We start from the raw sequence: 16,999 nt of genomic DNA on the forward strand, positions 1-16,999 counted from the left end.
GTCTGTCCGTGTTGCGTTTGAGGGTAGTGTTGGTGAGGCGAGTGTGTTGTTTTGGTCTGTTTGTGCTCTGCTGCCTGTTGGTGTCCTACGAGGTGTTGTTGTTCGTGGTGGTGTTTTGGGATGTAGTCTGCATTTCCATGTTATGTTGTATTGTCTAGTGTTTATGTTTGTGCAATGTTTGTGTACCCAGTGTGGTGTGTGGTGGTTGCATCTGAAGGATGTCTGTCTTCTTGTAATCTGTTGTGTGCAAATGTCGCATGTCCAGGTAGTTTGTTGTGTGTGTGTTTGTTGCGTGCGTGAGAGTGTCTGTGTGGGCCCCGGATTTGTCTCTATGTCCCCCGCCTGGAGCAAAAGGTCCGCCCGCCACCCTGCCAGGTTCAGGGGGCGGTTAGCCGAAAAAAAAAAAAACGGCCGTAAGGGCACCCCGTTCGGGGTGCAGGGATTGGTTCCTTGATTTGTCCCCCCGTTCGGGGGGAACCCTCCAACTGCGAGTAAGCCAAGGAGTTTGGAGGTACAGCAGGTTGACAGCAGTGTGATCGAGCAGATTAGATAGAGTAGAATTTGAATGGGGCTTCACTGATTTATTTCATACAATTCATATCTAAAACACAGTTGAAAAATATTTGATTGTTAAAATATTTAAATACAAGAACTATATCAAGAAATTAACAAGACATAGTTTTTTTAGTTAGGAGAAAAGTCTAAAAACATATCACAAATGACAAACGTTGTGCCTCTCCTCCTCCTGTTCTTCAATGAAGCTGATCACCCTCCAGCTCCCGTTAGAAACATCGTGCTGCTGAAGGTGTGCCGGCAGAATGGTTGTGATACAGGAGGTGCTGTGGACTCTCCCAGAAACGAGGACCTAGTTTAGTTGTAGATCCAGTAAAACATAGTGCAAATGTGACATTATTTATAATGCACAGTTACAGTCTTGTGAATATTAAAAAATGTACTTCATGTAATGCAGGAAGCGAATATTTCAAACGAACTAAGGCAGCAAACAGTAAGAGCAAAATCGTGTTCCAAACATTAACTCTTTTTTTAAATGTCAATTAGCTTGTGAGTAATAAGACAAAATGTGACTGTCAGACAGAGAACTGTCAGAGCAAACGGCAGATTTTAGAAAGTCCTGCCGAAATAAATCTGCACCCGACTGCGACTGTCAGCGTTGAACTGCCGCCATTGCTGTCAAAGTCAGACACATCTCCAAAATTGTTGGAGCAAATTTTTAAGCAGGCTTCATCTTGATAAATTGACCACGTATTTGACATTTACACCATAACGTTACCGCCTAAAATAATCGTAAAACAAAATTTTGTGTAACAACAAGAGTAATATGTACCCCAAAAGCTTTCAAAGCGTCTGAAAGTTTTCTCCTCCGTTTTTGTTGGGGCTTGGCTCGAAATGCATCATGATTGGCCGCCCGAAGTCCACGTGTCTGTCGGACGTGCTCTCATTGGTCTACAATACCATCACGGATGAATAAATACTCAAAGGGCTTGCCAGGCAAGCCCTTTGAACCCTTAAAATACTCAATGGGCTTGCCTGGCAAGCCCTTTGAGTATTTATTCCATATTGCCCACTAGTTCACTAGTAAGGTCATTTTGACACTTACTAGTGAACATGTAAGGCCATAAATGTGCCCACTAGTTCACTAGTAAGATCATTTTGAGGCTTACTAGTTGACATGTAAGCCACAAAACGCCCGCTAGTTCACTAGTAAGATAATTTTGAGGCTTCTAGTGAACATGTAAGCCACAGAACGCCCACTAGTTCACTAGTAAGATCATTTTGACGCTTACTAGTGAACATGTAAGCCACAAAACGCTCACTAGTTCACTAGTAAGGTCATTTTGACGCTTACTAGTGAACATGTAAGCCACAAAACGCTCACTGGTTCACTAGTAAGGTAATTTTGACGCTTACTAGTGAACATGTAAGCCACAAAACGCCCGCTAGTTCCCTAGTAAGATCATTTTGACGCTTATTTATGAACATGTCAGCCACAAAACGCTCACTCGTTCACTAGTAAGATCATTTTGACGCTTACTAGTGAACATGTAAGCCACAAAACGCCCACTAGTTCACTAGTAAGGTCATTTTGACGCTTACTAGTGAACATGTAAGCCACAAAACGCCCACTAGTTCACTAGTAAGATCATTTTGACGCTTACTAGTGAACATGTAAGGCCATAAATGTGCCCACTAGTTCACTAGTAAGTTCATTTTGAGGCTTACTAGTTGACATGTAAGCCACACATCGCCTACTAGTTCACTAGTAAGATCATTTTGAGGCTTACTAGTGAACATGTAAGCCACAAAACGCCCAATAGTTCACTAGTAAGATCATTTTGACGCTTACTAGTGAACATGTAAGCCACAAAACGCTCACTAGTTTACTAGTAAGGTCATTTTGACGCTTACTAGTGAACATGTAAGCCACAAAACGCTCACTAGTTCACTAGTAAGGTCATTTTGACGCTTACTAGTGAACATGTAAGCCGCAAAACGCCCACTAGTTCACTAATAAGATTATTTTGACGCTTACTACTGAACATTTAAGGCCATAAATGTGCCCACTAGTTCACTGGTAAGATGATTTTGACGCTTACTAGTGAACATGTAAGGCCATAAATGTGCCCACTTGTAGTGCTAGTGACATTACACTGTACTTGCATTAAATGCAAATAAGGATGATTACGAAAACATGTAACGGTATCCTATTGGCTGTACGTTTCAAAATAGTGTCATCCCACCAGTCAGGGCTCATGATTTTGGAAATTCTGTGCCCACTTAGTTTTTTAAAACAACAATGGCGGACAGTGTCCTGAGACGTATTCGGCGAAGGTGCAGGGCAATAGAGAGTGCCTGTCATCAAGGGTCTGCCGGTGAAAGTGAAGCACGCGCGATAAACATTTCAATTGCTAATTTAAGAAGAGTTAGTGACCAGTTTAGCGCTGATACTATTCAAAGTTTGATTCAAAGTCCAATAGATCTCCGATCTGTCATCATTGCGGGACCCACTCCTAATGGTGGACGTGTTTGTTCCCATGTGGCACATCGTTTGCACACAGGTAAAATGGCTACCATTTTTTGTCATTGGTTTTTCGTATGTATTTTTATTCGAACTACACACGGGTTTTACTGACGACTTGCTGTGACTTACCTTCTATCACCCTGTCAAACGTCGTTTTATACCAGTGGTTTTCCTGCAAATCAGTAGACTATTAAGTAACGCGATGGCTGTACACTTTTAAGCAATAACTAGTGATCTTTTAGTTATTCAATTATAAGTTTGAATTATTTTTTTCTTGAGTAAAATGGTTAGAGAAAATAGCTGCTCGTGGTTTTGAAGCTGCATATACTTTTATGTACATCTGTGTCTATATGCCTGTACTGTATACAGTATATAAAAAACACGTAGTGATTCGTTTGCTTGAATTCCTTAATCCTTTTATTTCCATACTTTAGGTAGACGAGGAAGACCAGCACTTGACATTACAAGTGATCAAATTGAAATGCTACCCACTCAGGGCTTTTCAGTGAGATCCATCACTGAGATGTTGTGTTGTTCCCTTTCATACCTGCATAAAAAAATGAAGTTTTTTCAGATTTCAGCCAGAAATAGATTTACTCCCATTCATGATGTTGACCTGGAAGAGCATGTCAGAAGATTGCACAGCCAATTTCCCAGATCAGGCTCGGAAGCAAGTGTTCCTCTACATACTCTTGTCCCTTCATGTATATATCATTATATTCATTGTGAAAGTGTACTTTCTTTATTGTGTTGTTTTATGAACCTGTTGCAGATGATGAGGGCATACCTGCGTGCTGATGGTATTGTAGTACAAAGAAAAAGAGTTCGAGAAATCCTCAACCGTATTGAGCCAGCTGCTGCAGCCCAGAGATGGAGCCAGACTGTGGCTAGAAGAACATACTATGTGCCATTCCCCAATAGTTTATGGCACATAGATGGGCATATGCGTCTCATTCGGTAATAAGGGATCATCTTATATTTGTACTCGTGGGAGCATTAGAAAGCCATATTGTATGGACAGCACAGATTAAATTGAATTTTATCATTTGTATATCCAAGTTACACAAACTCCAAATTGCCTCCATGTAGTCTTAAGTGCACAGCAATACCTTCTCTACCGAGATGATATTTCAAACAAGATATGAAACTTGATTGTTTTCTTGTATTTAATCATTATTCTTTTCATGTTTGTTTTACAGGTGGGTGTTTGTGACACATGCCGGCATTGATGGGAATTCCAGGCTAATAACGTACCTTCAACTGGAGCACAGACAACACAGCTTTGACAGTGTTGAAATATTTTGTCCAAGCCACCTGCCTGTATGGGTTACCCTCCAGAGTAAGATCCGACCATGGTGGTGAAAACACTGGTTGCTCTTTTAATGAACCTACTGCAGGGACAAGACACCAAAATTATTTCTAGCTCCAGCCAACACCCCCTCACAATTTACTCACACCTCCCATGGCCTGATTATCCACCAACAGGGGCCCTTTTTGGATTATCATTTTGGCATAGGAACTTTCCTTTCCTATCCTAACCGAGTGAGATGAGCCGGTAGCACCTGGAGCAAAGATCTTCTAAATTTTAATAATGCTTAGGAAAGGTTCTGACCATCCTTTACGAAAGGAAAGGAGATATATTATGCAGCAGGAATATTTAAAGGGGAAGTCTTTTTTTATGTTGTTGTTGTTGTTGTCGACCCCACCCGTGCCCCGACATTGGGGGACCGGGCCCTCACTCCGTCTCCCGGATCCCCAGACCCCCCTCCTCCGCCCAGCGGGCGAGCAGGGCCGCCACTCCGCTTGGGTTTCGCCAGAGGTCCTCCGGAGTCAGTGTGGTGGGTATGTTTGTGCAGGTGAACAGGTGTTGTGTGTCGTGCACTTGCGTGCCGCATAGCGCACAGAGTGGTGTTGGGTGTGTGTCCGGTGTAATGTTGTGTAGGTAGGAGTGGAGGGCTGGTGATTTGTTGGTTCGGAGTTGTGCTAGGAGTTGTCTGGTTCTGTGTGGTAGGTCTTGCTCTGATGGGTCTATTTCTGGTGCTGGTGCATGTATTACTTTGTTGTGTTGTCTGGTGTCCAAGTGTGTTTGTACAAAGTGGGTGTGTATGTCTTTCATGTTCTGTTTTATGGTGTCGTTGTTGGTGTCCTGTGGTGCTGTGTCTTTGTTGTGTGTGTAGTTGTTGTTGTGGAAGATTGTTTGTTTCTTTTGTCTGGGTGGTGGTGGTTGTTGAGTGAGTGGGTGTAGTGGGTGGGTTGGGTGTTGGGCTTTTTGTCTGATTTGCGATGCGTGTAGTTTTAGATGGGTGTTCAGTGGGAGAGTTTTTGTTTCCTCATGCAAGTGTTGTATGTTTGTGTCTTGTGTGCATCCTGTTGCTATTCTGAGTGCTGTGTTCTGTGTGGTCTGGAGTTTTGTCTTGTTTGTGTCCGATAGTGTTGGTGACCATATAGTGTTTGCGTATTCGAGGCGTGTGAGTGTGGTTGCTTTGTATGTGGTGAGTATAGTTTCTTTGGATTTTCCCCAGTGAGTGGTTGTTAAGGCTTTAAGTATTTTGTTTGATTGCTTGGCGCGGGTTAGAGTGTGTTGTGTGTGTTTTGAGAAGGTGAGTTTGGGGTCCCATGTTAATCCCAGTATTTTGGGTTCGCGGACTGTGGGTAGGGTGGTGTTATCTATTTGTAAAGTGAGTCTGTTGCTGTATTCTGCCGGATCCGGTGTGAACAGAGTGGTGGTGGTTTTGTCTGCGTTGAGTGTGAGTTGGTTCTGTTTTGTCCAGTTGTATATGTCGTGGAGATATTTTTGTACTTGTTGTTGTGCCTGTTGTGGTTTGACATGTGTGGATAGAATGGTGATGTCGTCTGCATATGTAACTGTGTGTACATTTGGAGGTGGTTGTGGTAAGTCTGCCATGTATATGTTGAATAGTGTTGGTGAAAGTACTCCCCCCTGTGGTACCCCCGTTTTCGTGTTTCTGTGTTCTGATGTTTCCCCCCGGTATTGAGTGTATTGTCTGCGTCCCCTTATGTAGTTGAAGATGTATTTGATGATGATGTTTTTTGGTGTTAGTGTTGTTGAGTTTGTTTGTGAGTGTGTGTAGGTTTACCGTGTCAAAGGCTTTGGACATGTCTAGGGCTATGGCAACTGTTCGTTGTGGTGGTTTTTGTTGATTGAAACCTGTGGCTATGATGTTGTGTATGTGGTGTAGTGCTGTGGTTGTGGAGTGTTGTTTTCGGAAGCCGTGTTGGTGAGAGGGTAGTTGAGTGTTGTTGATAATGAAGGGTAGTATTACCTTTTCCATTGTTTTGGCTATTGGGCTGAGTAGTGCTATTGGTCTGTAGGATGGGCCGAGTGCGTGGTTTTTGTTGGGTTTTGGTATTGGGATTATTTTTGCAGTCTTCCATATTGCGGGGATGGTGTTGGTGTTGAGTGATGTGTTGTAAGTGTGTGTGAGTAGTGTTATTGCTTTGGGGCCTAGGTGTTTCAGATGTCTGATGTTTATGTTGTCTGGGCCTGTGGAGTTGTTGTTTTTGGAGCGTTGTAGTGCTTGTTTGACTTGTTGTTCTGTGATGGTTATGGGCGTGGTGTTGAGTTTTCGTATTTTGCGTTGTAGTTGTCTGTATGTTCTGTTGGTTTTGCTTTGTATTATGTTGGTGAATTGTTTGTTGAATGCTCGTGCTTTCTGTTTGTTGGATATTGCCGTGTGTTGTCCGAACTGTATTGTGGTGTTTTCTGGTGCTTTTTGTTCTTTGTTAGATAGTCTTGTTACTGTGTTCCAGAGTATGTATTGTTTGTGTCTGTGGTTCCATGCATCCGTTAAGTGTTCTTTCCATAGCTCTTGTTTGTGTTTTTGGATTTGTTTGTCTATTTCTTTGTTTAGGTCTGTGATGCGTGGGTCTTGGTGGTTTTGTTGTCTGATGTCGTTTCTTTGGCTGATGAGTGTTCTGATGTGTTGTGGTAGGAGAAGTGATTTGCTTTTTATTTTTCCGTGGGGTATGTGGTGTTTGTCTGCTGTAAGTATGAGGTTTGTGAGCATGGTGTTGGCTGTGTGGATGTTGTCAGGTATGGTTATGTTCTCCAGTGCTGATTCTATTTCAGAGGTGTATCCTTCCCAGTCTGCTTTCCTGTAATTTGTGTAAGTTTGAAGGTGTTGTTGTAGGCGGAAAGGAGCACGCGTGTTGTGTGTGATTTTGATAGGAAGGTGGTCTGAACTGAGTGCGTGTATTGTGGTCCATGTTGTTCTGTTTGTGATGCTGTTGCTGGCTGTTGTGATGTCCGGTGATGTTGGTTGTTGGTTGATGTTTGTAGGTTTTCTGGTAGGTGTGTTTGCGTTTAGAGTGATTTGTTGGGAGTTCTGTAGTATGTCTGCAATGAGGGTGCCTCTGTGGTCGTCGTAGGGAGAGTGCCATTGTGTTGAGTGAGCGTTGATGTCTGCGGTTAGAATGGTGTTGTTCAGCGAGTTTATGTATTGGAAGGTGTTGGTGATGTCTGTATCTTCTGTGGCGTGGTCTGGTCGGGTGGTATCTCTGGGGGGTATATACATGTTGCATATGTGTAGTCTTTTGTGGTTGGTTATGTGAATCTTTACGGTTTGAATTTCTGTAGTGTTGGTGTTAATGTTGTTGGGGATGTTCATGGGAGTGAATGTGACTGATTTGTGAATGTATGTGAGCAGTCCTCCTCCTCCCTTGTGTTCTCTGTCTTTCCTAATGCTGGTGTAGTTGGTGAGACGAGGTGTGTTGTGTTGTTTTTCTAGTTTGGTTTCTTGTATGGTGATGATGTCTGCGTGCTGTTGTGAGGCGAGTTCTTCTAGTTCTGTTTTCTTGTTTTGGATGCCGTTGATGTTTATTTGTAGTATGGTCAGTGTGTGTTTGTTGTTTTTGTTGGTGGGTGTTGTTCTTTGTGGGTTGTTCGGGGGTTGTGGTGTTGGGGTGTTTGTTGTTTGCGTGTGTGTTCTGCATGTCCACGTGTTTGTGTATTGGCGGGTGGTGATGCCGGAGCAATGTCTGTGTATCCAGTGTGGGTGTGTTGAGTTGCATCTGAGTGAGGTTTGTCTGCGTGTGATGATTCTATTGCAGGTCCAGGTTTGGGGGGGTGGTCTTGTGTTTGTTGTATCTCTGTTGGAGTTGTCTGTCCGTGTTGCCTTTGAGGGTAGTGTTGGTGAGGCGAGTGTGTTGTTTTGGTCTGTTTGTGCTCTGCTGCCTGTTGGTGTCCTACGAGGTGTTGTTGTTCGTGGTGGTGTTTTGGGATGTAGTCTGCATTTCCATGTTATGTTGTATTGTCTAGTGTTTATGTTTGTGCAATGTTTGTGTACCCAGTGTGGTGTGTGGTGGTTGCATCTGAAGGATGTCTGTCTTCTTGTAATCTGTTGTGTGCAAATGTCCAGTCGCATGTCCAGGTAGTTTGTTGTGTGTGTGTTTGTTGCGTGCGTGAGAGTGTCTGTGTGGGCCCCGGATTTGTCTCTATGTCCCCCGCCTGGAGCAAAAGGTCCGCCCGCCACCCTGCCAGGTTCAGGGGGCGGTTAGCCGAAAAAAAAAAAAAACGGCCGTAAGGGCACCCCGTTCGGGGTGCAGGGATTGGTTCCTTGATTTGTCCCCCCGTTCGGGGGGAACCCTCCAACTGCGAGTAAGCCAAGGAGTTTGGAGGTACAGCAGGTTGACAGCAGTGTGATCGAGCAGATTAGATAGAGTAGAATTTGAATGGGGCTTCACTGATTTATTTCAAACAATTCATATCTAAAACACAGTTGAAAAATATTTGATTGTTAAAATATTTAAATACAAGAACTATATCAAGAAATTAACAAGACATAGTTTTTTTAGTTAGGAGAAAAGTCTAAAAACATATCACAAATGACAAACGTTGTGCCTCTCCTCCTCCTGTTCTTCAATGAAGCTGATCACCCTCCAGCTCCCGTTAGAAACATCGTGCTGCTGAAGGTGTGCCGGCAGAATGGTTGTGATACAGGAGGTGCTGTGGACTCTCCCAGAAACGAGGACCTAGTTTAGTTGTAGATCCAGTAAAACATAGTGCAAATGTGACATTATTTATAATGCACAGTTACAGTCTTGTGAATATTAAAAAATGTACTTCATGTAATGCAGGAAGCGAATATTTCAAACGAACTAAGGCAGCAAACAGTAAGAGCAAAATCGTGTTCCAAACATTAACTCTTTTTTTAAATGTCAATTAGCTTGTGAGTAATAAGACAAAATGTGACTGTCAGACAGAGAACTGTCAGAGCAAACGGCAGATTTTAGAAAGTCCTGCCGAAATAAATCTGCACCCGACTGCGACTGTCAGCGTTGAACTGCCGCCATTGCTGTCAAAGTCAGACACATCTCCAAAATTGTTGGAGCAAATTTTTAAGCAGGCTTCATCTTGATAAATTGACCACGTATTTGACATTTACACCATAACGTTACCGCCTAAAATAATCGTAAAACAAAATTTTGTGTAACAACAAGAGTAATATGTACCCCAAAAGCTTTCAAAGCGTCTGAAAGTTTTCTCCTCCGTTTTTGTTGGGGCTTGGCTCGAAATGCATCATGATTGGCCGCCCGAAGTCCACGTGTCTGTCGGACGTGCTCTCATTGGTCTACAATACCATCACGGATGAATAAATACTCAAAGGGCTTGCCAGGCAAGCCCTTTGAACCCTTTAAATACTCAATGGGCTTGCCTGGCAAGCCCTTTGAGTATTTATTCCATATTGCCCACTAGTTCACTAGTAAGGTCATTTTGACACTTACTAGTGAACATGTAAGGCCATAAATGTGCCCACTAGTTCACTAGTAAGATCATTTTGAGGCTTACTAGTTGACATGTAAGCCACAAAACGCCCGCTAGTTCACTAGTAAGATAATTTTGAGGCTTCTAGTGAACATGTAAGCCACAGAACGCCCACTAGTTCACTAGTAAGATCATTTTGACGCTTACTAGTGAACATGTAAGCCACAAAACGCTCACTAGTTCACTAGTAAGGTCATTTTGACGCTTACTAGTGAACATGTAAGCCACAAAACGCTCACTGGTTCACTAGTAAGGTAATTTTGACGCTTACTAGTGAACATGTAAGCCACAAAACGCCCGCTAGTTCCCTAGTAAGATCATTTTGACGCTTATTTATGAACATGTCAGCCACAAAACGCTCACTCGTTCACTAGTAAGATCATTTTGACGCTTACTAGTGAACATGTAAGCCACAAAACGCCCACTAGTTCACTAGTAAGGTCATTTTGACGCTTACTAGTGAACATGTAAGCCACAAAACGCCCACTAGTTCACTAGTAAGATCATTTTGACGCTTACTAGTGAACATGTAAGGCCATAAATGTGCCCACTAGTTCACTAGTAAGTTCATTTTGAGGCTTACTAGTTGACATGTAAGCCACACATCGCCTACTAGTTCACTAGTAAGATCATTTTGAGGCTTACTAGTGAACATGTAAGCCACAAAACGCCCAATAGTTCACTAGTAAGATCATTTTGACGCTTACTAGTGAACATGTAAGCCACAAAACGCTCACTAGTTTACTAGTAAGGTCATTTTGACGCTTACTAGTGAACATGTAAGCCACAAAACGCTCACTAGTTCACTAGTAAGGTCATTTTGACGCTTACTAGTGAACATGTAAGCCGCAAAACGCCCACTAGTTCACTAATAAGATTATTTTGACGCTTACTACTGAACATTTAAGGCCATAAATGTGCCCACTAGTTCACTGGTAAGATGATTTTGACGCTTACTAGTGAACATGTAAGGCCATAAATGTGCCCACTTGTAGTGCTAGTGACATTACACTGTACTTGCATTAAATGCAAATAAGGATGATTACGAAAACATGTAACGGTATCCTATTGGCTGTACGTTTCAAAATAGTGTCATCCCACCAGTCAGGGCTCATGATTTTGGAAATTCTGTGCCCACTTAGTTTTTTAAAACAACAATGGCGGACAGTGTCCTGAGACGTATTCGGCGAAGGTGCAGGGCAATAGAGAGTGCCTGTCATCAAGGGTCTGCCGGTGAAAGTGAAGCACGCGCGATAAACATTTCAATTGCTAATTTAAGAAGAGTTAGTGACCAGTTTAGCGCTGATACTATTCAAAGTTTGATTCAAAGTCCAATAGATCTCCGATCTGTCATCATTGCGGGACCCACTCCTAATGGTGGACGTGTTTGTTCCCATGTGGCACATCGTTTGCACACAGGTAAAATGGCTACCATTTTTTGTCATTGGTTTTTCGTATGTATTTTTATTCGAACTACACACGGGTTTTACTGACGACTTGCTGTGACTTACCTTCTATCACCCTGTCAAACGTCGTTTTATACCAGTGGTTTTCCTGCAAATCAGTAGACTATTAAGTAACGCGATGGCTGTACACTTTTAAGCAATAACTAGTGATCTTTTAGTTATTCAATTATAAGTTTGAATTATTTTTTTCTTGAGTAAAATGGTTAGAGAAAATAGCTGCTCGTGGTTTTGAAGCTGCATATACTTTTATGTACATCTGTGTCTATATGCCTGTACTGTATACAGTATATAAAAAACACGTAGTGATTCGTTTGCTTGAATTCCTTAATCCTTTTATTTCCATACTTTAGGTAGACGAGGAAGACCAGCACTTGACATTACAAGTGATCAAATTGAACTGCTCCCCACTCAGGGCTTTACAGTGAGAGCCATCACTGAGATGTTGTGTTGTTCCTCTTCATACCTGCATAAAAAAATGAAGTTTTTTCAGATTTCAGCCAGAAATAGATTTACTCCCATTCATGATGTTGACCTGGAAGAGCATGTCAGAAGATTGCACAGCCAATTTCCCAGATCAGGCTCGGAAGCAAGTGTTCCTCTACATACTCTTGTCCCTTCATGTATATATCATTATATTCATTGTGAAAGTGTACTTTCTTTATTGTGTTGTTTTATGAACCTGTTGCAGATGATGAGGGCATACCTGCGTGCTGATGGTATTGTAGTACAAAGAAAAAGAGTTCGAGAAATCCTCAACCGTATTGAGCCAGCTGCTGCAGCCCAGAGATGGAGCCAGACTGTGGCTAGAAGAACATACTATGTGCCATTCCCCAATAGTTTATGGCACATAGATGGGCATATGCGTCTCATTCGGTAATAAGGGATCATCTTATATTTGTACTCGTGGGAGCATTAGAAAGCCATATTGTATGGACAGCACAGATTAAATTGAATTTTATCATTTGTATATCCAAGTTACACAAACTCCAAATTGCCTCCATGTAGTCTTAAGTGCACAGCAATACCTTCTCTACCGAGATGATATTTCAAACAAGATATGAAACTTGATTGTTTTCTTGTATTTAATCATTATTCTTTTCATGTTTGTTTTACAGGTGGGTGTTTGTGACACATGCCGGCATTGATGGGAATTCCAGGCTAATAACGTACCTTCAACTGGAGCACAGACAACACAGCTTTGACAGTGTTGAAATATTTTGTCCAAGCCACCTGCCTGTATGGGTTACCCTCCAGAGTAAGATCCGACCATGGTGGTGAAAACACTGGTTGCTCTTTTAATGAACCTACTGCAGGGACAAGACACCAAAATTATTTCTAGCTCCAGCCAACACCCCCTCACAATTTACTCACACCTCCCATGGCCTGATTATCCACCAACAGGGGCCCTTTTTGGATTATCATTTTGGCATAGGAACTTTCCTTTCCTATCCTAACCGAGTGAGATGAGCCGGTAGCACCTGGAGCAAAGATCTTCTAAATTTTAATAATGCTTAGGAAAGGTTCTGACCATCCTTTACGAAAGGAAAGGAGATATATTATGCAGCAGGAATATTTAAAGGGGAAGTCTTTTTTTATGTTGTTGTTGTTGTTGTCGACCCCACCCGTGCCCCGACATTGGGGGACCGGGCCCTCACTCCGTCTCCCGGATCCCCAGACCCCCCTCCTCCGCCCAGCGGGCGAGCAGGGCCGCCACTCCGCTTGGGTTTCGCCAGAGGTCCTCCGGAGTCAGTGTGGTGGGTATGTTTGTGCAGGTGAACAGGTGTTGTGTGTCGTGCACTTGCGTGCCGCATAGCGCACAGAGTGGTGTTGGGTGTGTGTCCGGTGTAATGTTGTGTAGGTAGGAGTGGAGGGCTGGTGATTTGTTGGTTCGGAGTTGTGCTAGGAGTTGTCTGGTTCTGTGTGGTAGGTCTTGCTCTGATGGGTCTATTTCTGGTGCTGGTGCATGTATTACTTTGTTGTGTTGTCTGGTGTCCAAGTGTGTTTGTACAAAGTGGGTGTGTATGTCTTTCATGTTCTGTTTTATGGTGTCGTTGTTGGTGTCCTGTGGTGCTGTGTCTTTGTTGTGTGTGTAGTTGTTGTTGTGGAAGATTGTTTGTTTCTTTTGTCTGGGTGGTGGTGGTTGTTGAGTGAGTGGGTGTAGTGGGTGGGTTGGGTGTTGGGCTTTTTGTCTGATTTGCGATGCGTGTAGTTTTAGATGGGTGTTCAGTGGGAGAGTTTTTGTTTCCTCATGCAAGTGTTGTATGTTTGTGTCTTGTGTGCATCCTGTTGCTATTCTGAGTGCTGTGTTCTGTGTGGTCTGGAGTTTTGTCTTGTTTGTGTCCGATAGTGTTGGTGACCATATAGTGTTTGCGTATTCGAGGCGTGTGAGTGTGGTTGCTTTGTATGTGGTGAGTATAGTTTCTTTGGATTTTCCCCAGTGAGTGGTTGTTAAGGCTTTAAGTATTTTGTTTGATTGCTTGGCGCGGGTTAGAGTGTGTTGTGTGTGTTTTGAGAAGGTGAGTTTGGGGTCCCATGTTAATCCCAGTATTTTGCGTTCGCGGACTGTGGGTAGGGTGGTGTTATCTATTTGTAAAGTGAGCCTGTTGCTGTATTCTGCCGGATCCGGTGTGAACAGAGTGGTGGTGGTTTTGTCTGCGTTGAGTGTGAGTTGGTTCTGTTTTGTCCAGTTGTATATGTCGTGGAGATATTTTTGTACTTGTTGTTGTGCCTGTTGTGGTTTGACATGTGTGGATAGAATGGTGATGTCGTCTGCATATGTAACTGTGTGTACATTTGGAGGTGGTTGTGGTAAGTCTGCCATGTATATGTTGAATAGTGTTGGTGAAAGTACTCCCCCCTGTGGTACCCCCGTTTTCGTGTTTCTATGTTCTGATGTTTCCCCCCGGTATTGAGTGTATTGTCTGCGTCCCCTTATGTAGTTGAAGATGTATTTGATGATGATGTTTGGGGTGTTAGTGTTGTTGAGTTTGTTTGTGAGTGTGTGTAGGTTTACCGTGTCAAAGGCTTTGGACATGTCTAGGGCTATGGCAACTGTTCGTTGTGGTGGTTTTTGTTGATTGAAACCTGTGGCTATGATGTTGTGTATGTGGTGTAGTGCTGTGGTTGTGGAGTGTTGTTTTCGGAAGCCGTGTTGGTGAGAGGGTAGTTGAGTGTTGTTGGTAATGAAGGGTAGTATTACCTTTTCCATTGTTTTGGCTATTGGGCTGAGTAGTGCTATTGGTCTGTAGGATGGGCCGAGTGCGTGGTTTTTGTTGGGTTTTGGTATTGGGATTATTTTTGCAGTCTTCCATATTGCGGGGATGGTGTTGGTGTTGAGTGATGTGTTGTAAGTGTGTGTGAGTAGTGTTATTGCTTTGGGGCCTAGGTGTTTCAGATGTCTGATGTTTATGTTGTCTGGGCCTGTGGAGTTGTTGCTTTTGGAGCGTTGTAGTGCTTGTTTGACTTGTTGTTCTGTGATGGTTATGGGCGTGGTGTTGAGTTTTCGTATTTTGCGTTGTAGTTGTCTGTATGTTCTGTTGGTTTTGTGTTGTATTATGTTGGTGAATTGTTTGTTGAATGCTCGTGCTTTCTGTTTGTTGGATATTGCCGTGTGTTGTCCGAACTGTATTGTGGTGTTTTCTGGTGCTTTTTGTTCTTTGTTTGATAGTCTTGTTACTGTGTTCCAGAGTATGTGTTGTTTGTGTCTGTGGTTCCATGCATCCGTTAAGTGTTCTTTCCATAGCTCTTGTTTGTGTTTTTGGATTTGTGTGTCTATTTCTTTGTTTAGGTCTGTGATGCGTGGGTCTTGGTGGTTTTGTTGTCTGATGTCGTTTCTTTGGCTGATGAGTGTTCTGATGTGTTGTGGTAGGAGAAGTGATTTGCTTTTTATTTTTCCGTGGGGTATGTGGTGTTTGTCTGCTGTAAGTATGAGGTTTGTGAGCATGGTGTTGGCTGTGTGGATGTTGTCAGGTATGGTTAAGTTCTCCAGTGCTGATTCTATTTCAGAGGTGTATCCTTCCCAGTCTGCTTTCCTGTAATTTGTGTAAGTTTGAAGGTGTTGTTGTAGGCGGAAAGGAGCACGCGTGTTGTGTGTGATTTTGATAGGAAGGTGGTCTGAACTGAGTGCGTGTATTGTGGTCCATGTTGTTCTGTTTGTGATGCTGTTGCTGGCTGTTGTGATGTCCGGTGATGTTGGTTGTTGGTTGATGTTTGTAGGTTTTATGGTAGGTGTGTTTGCGTTTAGAGTGATTTGTTGGGAGTTCTGTAGTATGTCTGCAATGAGGGTGCCTCTGTGGTCGTCGTAGGGAGAGTGCCATTGTGTTGAGTGAGCGTTGATGTCTGCGGTTAGAATGGTGTTGTTGAGCGAGTTTATGTATTGGAAGGTGTTGGTGATGTCTGTGTCTTCTGTGGCGTGGTCTGGTCGGGTGGTATCTCTGGGGGGTATATACATGTTGCATATGTGTAGTCTTTTGTGGTTGGTTATGCGAATCTTTACGGTTTGAATTTCTGTAGTGTTGGTGTTAATGTTGTTGGGGATGTTCATGGGAGTGAATGTGACTGATTTGTGAATGTATGTGAGCAGTCCTCCTCCTCCCTTGTGTTCTCTGTCTTTCCTAATGCTGGTGTAGTTGGTGAGACGAGGTGTGTTGTGTTGTTTTTCTAGTTTGGTTTCTTGTATGGTGATGATGTCTGCGTGCTGTTGTGAGGCGAGTTCTTCTAGTTCTGTTTTCTTGTTTTGGATGCCGTTGATGTTTATTTGTAGTATGGTCAGTGTGTGTTTGTTGTTTTTGTTGGTGGGTGTTGTTCTTTGTGGGTTGTTCGGGGGTTGTGGTGTTGGGGTGTTTGTTGTTTGCGTGTGTGTTCTGCATGTCCACGTGTTTGTGTATTGGCGGGTGGTGATGCCGGAGCAATGTCTGTGTATCCAGTGTGGGTGTGTTGAGTTGCATCTGAGTGAGGTTTGTCTGCGTGTGATGATTCTATTGCAGCTATTGCAGGTCCAGGTTTGGGGGGGGTGGTCTTGTGTTTGTTGTATCTCTGTTGGAGTTGTCTGTCCGTGTTGCGTTTGAGGGTAGTGTTGGTGAGGCGAGTGTGTTGTTTTGGTCTGTTTGTGCTCTGCTGCCTGTTGGTGTCCTACGAGGTGTTGTTGTTCGTGGTGGTGTTTTGGGATGTAGTCTGCATTTCCATGTTATGTTGTATTGTCTAGTGTTTATGTTTGTGCAATGTTTGTGTACCCAGTGTGGTGTGTGGTGGTTGCATCTGAAGGATGTCTGTCTTCTTGTAATCTGTTGTGTGCAAATGTCGCATGTCCAGGTAGTTTGTTGTGTGTGTGTTTGTTGCGTGCGTGAGAGTGTCTGTGTGGGCCCCGGATTTGTCTCTATGTCCCCCGCCTGGAGCAAAAGGTCCGCCCGCCACCCTGCCAGGTTCAGGGGGCGGTTAGCCGGAAAAAAAAAAAACGGCCGTAAGGGCACCCCGTTCGGGGTGCAGGGATTGGTTCCTTGATTTGTCCCCCCGTTCGGGGGGAACCCTCCAACTGCGAGTAAGCCAAGGAGTTTGGAGGTACAGCAGGTTGACAGCAGTGTGATCGAGCAGATTAGATAGAGTAGAATTTGAATGGGGCTTCACTGATTTATTTCATACAATTCATATCTAAAACACAGTTGAAAAATATTTGATTGTTAAAATATTTAAATACAAGAACTATATCAAGAA

This window comes from Hippocampus zosterae, chromosome 12 (genome assembly GCF_025434085.1).
Source record: "Hippocampus zosterae strain Florida chromosome 12, ASM2543408v3, whole genome shotgun sequence".
Classification (NCBI taxonomy): domain Eukaryota; kingdom Metazoa; phylum Chordata; class Actinopteri; order Syngnathiformes; family Syngnathidae; genus Hippocampus; species Hippocampus zosterae.